Source organism: Dasypus novemcinctus, chromosome 31, assembly GCF_030445035.2.
Source record: "Dasypus novemcinctus isolate mDasNov1 chromosome 31, mDasNov1.1.hap2, whole genome shotgun sequence".
Taxonomy (NCBI): domain Eukaryota; kingdom Metazoa; phylum Chordata; class Mammalia; order Cingulata; family Dasypodidae; genus Dasypus; species Dasypus novemcinctus.
The window spans coordinates 18,401,754-18,411,251 of record NC_080703.1 but is presented as its reverse complement, the minus strand read 5'-3'; the positions used below and the strand labels follow the sequence as shown (position 1 = coordinate 18,411,251).

Genomic DNA, 9,498 nt, shown 5'->3' with positions numbered 1-9,498 from the left:
ACAAAACCCGCCCAAGGTCCACCCTGCAGCCCAGAGCGTGTTCCCCCGCACCCCCGGGCCCCCGAGCTGCGGGAGGCGCAGTCCTGCCCGCGCAGCAGCACAGAGCAGCCCTTTCCACTGACGGGGAAGCCCTGGGGACTCAGGCCCCAGGATCCAGTCCGCAACTTGACTGCACTTGAGGAGCCGCTGTCGTCCGTCCGTCCATCCGCCCAGGTGCTGCCACAGGCGCTGACCCGTGTCTGGCCTCAGAGCTCCAGCCTCGCCATGCTCCGTCCTAAGAAAGGCCACATGCCCCCCAGTGGGCTTTTGTCAACATCCTAAAAATGCACAAACTGTTGCTGCTGCGCCAGTGTGAGCACCAACCTCCAACTTAGTGGTCAGATAATAAAAGCAGGGAAATGCTTCAAATTCAGTTATTGGAAAATAGCATGAAAAGAAAAGAACTTTACCCAATCAGTTCATAAAATCAATTATTTTATGTCCCAGAAAATCACAACAGGACGTTCTCACCCATACAGGTACAGATCGCCAGCTTTGACAATTCCTCCTGCTTTGATTTCTAAATCAAAACCTCTGTAGATGCCGGTGAGTGCTCGATTTCAGGCATATTTTATAGTATTTATGAAAGGTACCTTTTAATTCCCACTCGTGGTATTTCAGTGGTGCTAGTGGCTTATGATCAAATTCAAATAATTCTTCTGGCCCCCACTAATGTATTCTAAATTTCAGTTTCTTACAGTTTCCTAAAACTCTACTCTTATTTTAAAATGTTACCTTTTAAAAGTTTACGCCAGTCATGTGCAAGTTTAAAGTAAACTTGAAGCTGGTGTGAGGCCCAGCGCTCACACCTGGAGGTCGGGAGGCAGCGATGGCACAGGGCGGGGCAGCAGCGCCCCGGGACCTCAGCAGGAGACGGGTGATCACCTGGGGGCGCCCCCGCCGCGTGGCCGAGATTTGGGGGACGCCGCTCACACCTCTAGCCTCAGCTGCCTTGTCTCTGCTTCCCCGGAGCTGGGAGTACGGTGTGGACTTTGAGGGCAGTGGGGTGTGTGGCCTCCAGGCACCTTAGGCGACGACCAAGGACAGTGGGAAGGGGAGCAGCGGGGATGGGGTGTCCTTGGTCCCGCCAGTAGAAGGTGGCGATCTGGTCCTCCCAGGATGAAGGTCTCCCTGCACTTGCCGGCGGGACTGATGAACTCCCACAAGAAGCCCTGAAGCCTCCGCCAAGTAAGTGTCCTACCTTTTTTGTTGGCACCCAGGTAATTGCCTTTCGAGGTCCCAAAGACCCTTCCCATATAAGGAACACAAAGATAAGTTTGGAAAGTCAAACAGATGGAAAGGCTTTAATGAAGGATTATGGGAAATAGAAAATAACCCAGGAGTGAAGTTTACCGGCTTACAGGCAATTCAGTAACAGAGCTCTGCAAAAACAGGCACAAGGCAGAGGAAGAAGGTGATAGAGCAGAAGATGGAAAAGGCAAAAGAAAGAAGAAAGAAGCAGGCTCAAAATGGACACATCATTCACTTCCAAGAAATCCTCTAAACAGTTCCCAAAATCTCTGAGAGATGAAAAAGACAAGGATTGCAAAGAAAAAGAAAAAAGAAAGCAGCTGTGAGGCTGGATGCTGGCAGTGACACAAGAAACACAACTTCAGACTTGCACAAAACTAGTGAAGGGATCTAACTACTATAATGAAGCTGCATATTAAGAGAAACCACAAGAAGGTTCAACTTTGGTTGTCTAATATTCTTGGATTTGATATGAACCAATACCTACTTATTGTTGTCAGTGACAGCACACTAAATTTGTAAGAATGTTATTCACGTTCTTCTGTTGTCCTTGAAATAAAAGATATTTTAGCCTTTTTGAAAGTTATTTACTTTTGTGTTATTTAGTTGCATGAAGATGCGCTTAACTACTAAGGATTATAAAGATTTTTTTGCAGAGATTTATTTGTCTATTTATATAATGATATCAAATGATTAATCCTAGGCTCTCCCTATATCATAGTAAAGAATTGATAGAAAGGAAAAACAATCCACTTGGTTGGAAAAGTAATTCTTTCTCATTTTTAGACCAAACCTTATAATTGAATTCAGCCTCTGAAATTTGGGTAAATTGAATGATTTTTATCTTCACTCTGACCTTTGGAATCTGGCTTATTAAGTCTGGCTCTGCTAGCACAGCCGGGATGTCCTGACACTGAACTGACCTACTGGAACCAAACCGATTTAACCAGGTAACCAGCTACCAATCATCCAGTATCTGCTTAATCTTTACTGCCTACAAGTTCCCAGTCTTTTAAACTGCCAGCCTCCAGGTGGGTGAAGGAGCCTTTTCCTTTTGCCTTTGTCCTCTAGGAGCAGCCCCTAGAAGGGCAGGAAGGGTGGCCTTTTGTGGGAAGGATCATTGCACAGCATAGAAAAGATTCATGACAGCACCTGGGCCCCAAGCAATCGTGGCTTTCCAGCCAAGACACACCACAGAGGGCAGGGCACCCATTTGCCATTTTTCACTAGCTTCCAGCCCTCTCTCATCACTGTAAATAGGATGGACCAGTGATAACAAGGGTGACATCAGTGCACAACCTTCACCATCAGTGCGCTTTAAAAAAGGAGACACCAGAATTAACCAGAGTCCTGTCTGTGGTCTCTGGGTTGACAGGAAGGACATTTTGCTAGGGTACCTGCGTGTTACGGATGCACTTTGGCTATATCCCCTGACAGGGTCGGGTGGAGGGAGAGCTAATCACTCAGTAAACAGGAAAGACACTTATACGTAATAGGCCATTGCAAATGGAAAAAGTGAGCTCCTACCCAATGGGATCGTGTCTACAAGCAAACAGCTTGGGTCCAAGTACTAGAGACCCTTTTCAGAAGGCTGCGATCTCCCGGTCCCAGTGTTCCCAGAACATAATCCCGTCTGCACTCTCCTCTTCCATGTAGAAGTAGTTTTAACAAGGGGAGAGCACATTGTGTGTTTGTATGTGTGTGTATGTGTGTGTCACATTGGTGGGGTTTTTTTCCTTTGTCTGATGTTAGGGAGCTCCTGAGGTGTGGAACAGTATTCTCTCGGGGAGCAGACACAGCAATTGAAGGCAAGGGCCAGCTGAAGGCTGGCTGCTCTCAGGGCTGGGAACTGCCTCACATACTCCCCCCCCCCCAATCCCCATGACCCCTGAAGAGCTAAAACACCACTGAGCTTCAGCAGCACAGCACGTGGCAAAGCTGTCCCAGTGGCAGAGGGGAGGTCAAGGGCTCTGCCAAGGCTTGCTGTTCTGGCTCCTGTCATCTCTGTCTAGTGTCAACCACCACCACCCCCCACCACCAGATGAAAGAAACTGGTCCATCGGGCCATGGAAAGCTCAGGTTGGGAGCCTCAGCCGTGACCTTGTCACCACGGCCATTTCCATTTATTATTTTGTGCCCACTCTGGGTACTTTCACTTAAAATGTGGGAATAAAAACACTGACCTGTATCCCCAGACTGTAAAAAGGAACAACTAATATAAAAGGGGAAAAATGGATAATAGAGCACTTTGTAACTACACTATGTATAAATATTAAGGCCAGCATGATGCTACCACAAACAGGACCATGTAAAGAAGTTGAAGGGTGATTTGCACTTGGGGGTAGCTCCAAATTCAAATAATTCAAAACAGGGAGTTCTGGGAGCAGAATCCCAGCTCTTCTGTTTGCGCAGCTGCTATTTCTCAGCTCTTTTCTAGAAAAAAAGGACTTCAAAATTGCTTTCCCACTCATTGGCCCCATTGCTAAGGTCCTGGGCTCTAGCATCTCTTCATTTCAGTTTAAGAGAGGGGACATCTCTAGTTTTCTTCTAGAAACCAAGAAGGGAAGAGGGGTCACTAATAAGGCACAGCCCCTCAATTTTCTATCTTCTTCTGAGTGACCAAACCATGATCATCAGCGTTATTTTCTTTTTTTAAATTTATTTATTTCTCCCCCTCCCCCAGTTGTCTGCTCTCTGTGTCCATTCCCTGTGTGTTCTTCTGTGACCGCTTCTATCCTTACCAGTGGCACAGGAATCTGTGTTTCTTTTTGTTGCGTCATCTTGCTGTGTCAGCTCTCTGTGTGTGCAGCACCATTCCTGGGCAGGCTGCACTTTCTTTCACGCTGGGTGGCTCTCCTGACGGGGCGCACTCCTTGCACGTGGGGCTCCCTTACATGGGGGACACCCCTGCGTGGCACGTCACTCCTTGTGCACATCAGCATTGCACATGGGCCAGCTGCACATGGGTCAAGGAGGCCCGGGGTTTGAACCATGGACCTCCCATGTGGTAGGCGGACGCCCTATCCATTGGGCCAAGTCTGCTTCCCGTCAGCATTATTTTCATGCTGTTCACTGTTCATGTATCGAGGTCAATCAGCATGGAACTGAGATTTAGCAAAAATTGCCTGGCGTCAGAATGGAGCACCTGGAATGTGCCAAGAAATACCGTGATTGGGGTGGGAGGTAGGAGGGTCCTCCCCAGCCAACCTCAGCCTTTAGGACTGGTTCTTTTACTACAGAGGCTGCCATTTGGCTTATAAACCCACCTGTCAGAGTAGATACCTAGATACCAGGAAGAAAAGGGAACCCATTTTTTCTCTAATCTGGAGGAATACCCTTCCTTCTTTAGTTGACACCTTCTGGCTAAATAAAGTGGAGGAAAGAGAGAAGTTGTTCTCAGGATTTTGGAGCTAATAAATATAGGCTGTCAGCCACAGAAGGCCCTTGATATATTAATACATAAGCACTCTTTCACCCCAGTCTTGGTAATTACATCAGATTCTGGCTGAAGTCTCAGAGAACTATGTCCTGATGCCCCAAATAACACAGCTCTAAGTCACAGCTTACCTGGACCTCAGTGCCCTCATCTGTAAATGGGGATAACCGCAGGGCTCATCTTGTGAGCTTCCGAAGGATCTTGGCACGTTGAAATGCCTGTACAAATGCCAGCTTTCCTGCTCTTTTCCCCAGGCAGACACCTCCTGGGTCACCCGCACCCACCTCTCTGCCCTCTGTACCCATCTCTGAGTCTTCCTGCACCCACAGCAGACAGCACCCACCCAACTGGAACCAGTACCATGTACTCGATCAAGAACCCTGTGTAGTACTGACCTGGCCAGTAGCAGGAAATCACAGCTTTTCCTCTTTCCCTCTTACAAGCAGCTTTAGGCCAGGGGTAGAATGAGCTGAGGGCAGAGTGTTCCCTAATCGAGGGTGTTCCCTGATCACAGGAGAGACCAACGTCATGGAATTGCCCTGTTTTTTCTTCCACCACTGGCCAGGGACTCCAGGGCAATTTCAGACCAAGGAAGGAAGATGCTGGGCATCTGATGCCCAATCCTGCCTTAAAATCGACATCTGGAAGGCAGGAGGGACAGCTCCTCTCCCCAGTTACATGGACAGTCCAACCCTGAGCCCACCTGACACGCTCACACCCCAGCACTGTCAACCCCACCCACATCTCTGCTCCCCCATCACCCCATCCACCTTATCATAGGTTCTGCCCAGATTGAGCACCCCTTCATACTCTTTCCTTTCTGTCTCCTGATACATTATCTTCCAGACTCTGACTCTGCTCTACATGCTTAGTTCATATCAGTGAGACATGCAAGATTTCTTCTTTAGTGACTGCCTTACTTCACTTAACATTTTATATTTTTATTCAACTGTATTTTTTTAGTTATTATGTTTCCAATCATTAAATGTATAAAACATTTAAAAAAACATAAGATCTTCAATATTTGTCCATTTGTCGCGTGCTGATATTCATTCCTTCTTAAAGTCGACTAATACCATTGTATGTAAAAAACACATTTTGTGTATCTATTCATATGTTGATGAACAATTAGGGTTGAGTGCCGCTTTTGGCAATACTGAATAATGCCACTATGAACACTGGTGTGCATAAATCTGTTTGTGTCCCTACTTTCATTCTTCTGCGTATATACCCTGAAGTGAGATTGCTAAATCATATAGCCATTGTATAGTTATCTTCCTTAAGAACTGCCAAACCCTCCTCTACCATGGCCGCACCATTCTACAATCCCACCAGCAGGGATGATGGTTCCTTTTTCTCCCCAACACTTGTAGCTTTCTGTTTTTTCCTCTATATTTTATTTGCTCTATTTAATTGTTTGTTTTCTGCTTTTTTAATAGCCACCAGTCTAATAGGTATAAGGTGGTACCTCATTGTAGTTTCAATTACAATTTCACTAATAGCCAACAATGTAGAGTATCATCTCAATGTGCATTTTAGCCATTTGTGTTTTCTTTTTTTGGAAAAGTATCTACTCAAGTCTCTTGCCCATTTTTACAAAATGGGTGGTTTGTCTTTTAATTTTTGAGGTATGGGATTTCTTTATATATGCTCCATATTAGGACCTTATTGGAGAAATTGTCCCAAAATATTTTTGCCCATTGAGTAAGCTGTCTTTCCACTTTCTTGACAAACTCCTTTGAAGTGCAAAAGTTTGTTGTTGTTGTTTTTTTATCTTGAGGAGGTCCCGTTTATCCTTTTGTCCTTTTGTTGCACGTAATTTGGGTGTAGGGTCTGGGGATGGGATACAGGTATCAGAATTTTAACCTCCTGAGATAATGTCAAACTGTAGAGAGTTGATATATACTGCCTCAAGGAGTGAGGCCACATGGGAAATATCTACCTCTATGAATATATAAATTTTCCTTATATTTTAATTACATACAGGCATTCCCTTTTGTGTATTTTTTTAAAGATTTATTTATTTATTTCTGCCCCCTCCCTCCATTGTCTGCTCTCTGTGTCCACTCGCCGTGTGTTCTTCTGTGTCTGCTCGTATCCTCAATAGGTGGCTTCAGGAACCAGTCCTGGGACCTCCCAGAGTGGGAAAGAGGTGCTCATTGTCTTGAGCCACCTCAGCTTCCTGGCCTGCTACGTCTCTCATCATCTCTCCTCCGTGTCTCCTTTTGTTGCATTCCTTGCTGCGTCAGCCCTCCACGTGGGCCAGCACTCCTGCGTGGGGCAGCACTCCTGCGTGGGGCAGCACTCTGCATGGACCAGCCTGTGACATAGGCCAGCTTGCCTTCACCCAGAGGCCCTGGGTACTGAACCCTGGACCTCCTATATGGTGGCCAGGACCCCAATTGCTTGAGCCACATCTGCTGCCCTCCTTTGGTGTATTTTTAAATTTGAATTTGTTTGTTTACAATTGTTTAAATGATGGCAGAAGACAGCAGAAAATGTGTTTTGCTGGGACTAGAAATACAAGTCTTAAAGAGCTATAACCAACTCTTCAATTCACCAAAGCGTAATTCTTTACACACTATTTTTTTCATAGTTGAATAAAAACATACGTTTCTCATTTAAATGAACTGGATACATATAAATTTCTTTTGAATGATACAATATGTTGCACAATGTATTTGGTTCATAGTAATGCAATCATACAATATTTGTCCCTTTGTGTCTGGCTTGCTTCACTCAACATAATGTCCGCCAGGTTCATCCATGTTGTCATATGATTTACAGTTTCATTTCTACAGGTGCATAATCATAATATGCCATTGTGTGAATACACCATTCATCAGCTGATGGACACCTGTGTTGTTTCCAACTTTTGGCAATCATGAATAATGCCACTATGAACATCAATGTGCAGATGTCTATTCATTTCACAGTTCGTGTCTTAACACCACTACTGGATATATACCCAGTAGCAGTATTGCAGGGTCACATGGCAAGTCTATATTCAACTTCCTTAGGAATTGCCAAACAGTGTTCCTATCTCTCCACATGCTCACCAACACTTACAGTTCTGTGTCTTTTCAATAGTGGTCATTCTGATAGGTGGGAATGATACATCATTGTAGTTTTGAATTGAATTTCCCTAATTGTTAGTGATGTTGAGGATTTTTTTCATGTGCTCTTTTTTGCCACTTGTATTTCTTCTTTGGACAACTGTCTATTCAAGCTTTTTGTCCATTTATTAATTGGGTCATTTGTCTTTTTATTGTTGAGTTGTTACATCTCTTTATATATCCTGTATAGTAAACCCTTATTGGACATGTGATTTCCAAGTATTTTCTCCCATTGGTTCAGCTGCCTTTCCCTTTTCAGCAAAGTCCTGTGAGGTGAAAAAGTGTTTAATTTTGAGGAGGCCCTATTTATCTATCTTTTCTTTTGTTATGCATGTTTTCAGTGTTAGGTCCAACCAACCAACACTGACTACAAGGTCTTAAAGATGTTCTCCTATGTTTTCTTTTATTGGTTTTATGGTTGTGGATTTAATATTAAGGTGTTTGATTCATTTTGAATTGATTCTTGCATAGGGAGTGAGACAGGGTTCCTTCCTTCCTTCCTTCCTTCCTTCCTTCCTTCCTTCCTTCCTTCCTTCCTTCCTTCCTTCCTTCCTTCCTTCCTTCCTTCCTTCCTTCCTTCCTTCCTTCCTTCCTTCCTTCCTTCCTTCCTTCCTTCCTTCCTTCCTTCCTTCCTTCCTTCCTTCCTTCCTTCCTTCCTTCCTTCCTTCCTTCCTTCCTTCCTTCCTTCCTTCCTTCCTTCCTTCCTTCCTTCCTTCCTTCCTTCCTTCCTTCCTTCCTTCCTTCCTTCCTTCCTTCCTTCCTTCCTTCCTTCCTTCCTTCCTTCCTTCCTTCCTTCCTTCCTTCCTTCCTTCCTTCCTTCCTTCCCTTCTCCCTTCCTCCCTTCCTTCCTTCCTCCCATCCCCCCTTTCCCCCTTCCCCCCTTCCCCTCCTGCCACCTTGCTGTTTTTGCTCTCTGTATTGTAGTCTCATTTTCTCTCCTCTAGGATTCCCTGGGATTTGATCCTGGAAATCCTGATGTGGAGACAGGTTCCCAGTCAATTGTGCCCCCTCAGTTCCTGGTTTCTGCTGCACTTCACATTGACTCTTCCCTTGTCTCTCTTTTGATGTGTCATCATCTTGCCACATGACTCACTTGCGCAGGCACTGGCTCACCACACAGGCACTCATGCAGGCACTGGCTTGCCACATGGGCATGCTTTCTCCTTCTTTTTCACGAGGAGGCCCCAGGGAATCAAACCCAGGTCCTCCCATATGGTAGGTGGAAGCTCTATCACTTGAGCCACATCTGCTTCCCTGCTTCCTTGCTTTTCTTGATGGAAGCTTTTAATTGGGTTTTATTTAGGTTGCCAGAATCTAGAGCCAAGGCCAGCTTCCTGGGCCCATGACCTGTGCAGATGCACAGGGACATATACTTGGAAGTTCTCTGTGCTTTAATGCTCTGCTCTCATCACTCTCATCATCCTGAATTCGTAACCATTTTATCTTTGAACTTATGTTCTGTAAGTTAAGTCCAATAGGGCAGTGAAGAAGTAGAAGGAAGAGAATGACCTTATAAAAACCCCCAAACCACCTAGGACCCCTATTATATCCTTTCTTATTCTATTAGTCAACCACTTACAGTGAAAATAATTACAGAAGGAAAGGGAAGGATAGGGCAACTAATAGTTCCTTTCCTTCAGGCTTTCCTTATTCACC

The 9,498-nt window shown here is 45.2% G+C and overlaps 1 pseudogene; it reads left to right on the top strand.

Moving 5' to 3' along the window:
* Positions 1-868: 868 nt before the first annotated feature.
* Positions 869-1,689, top strand: LOC101441373 (hepatoma-derived growth factor-related protein 3 pseudogene; annotated as a pseudogene).
* Positions 1,690-9,498: the final 7,809 nt, after the last annotated feature.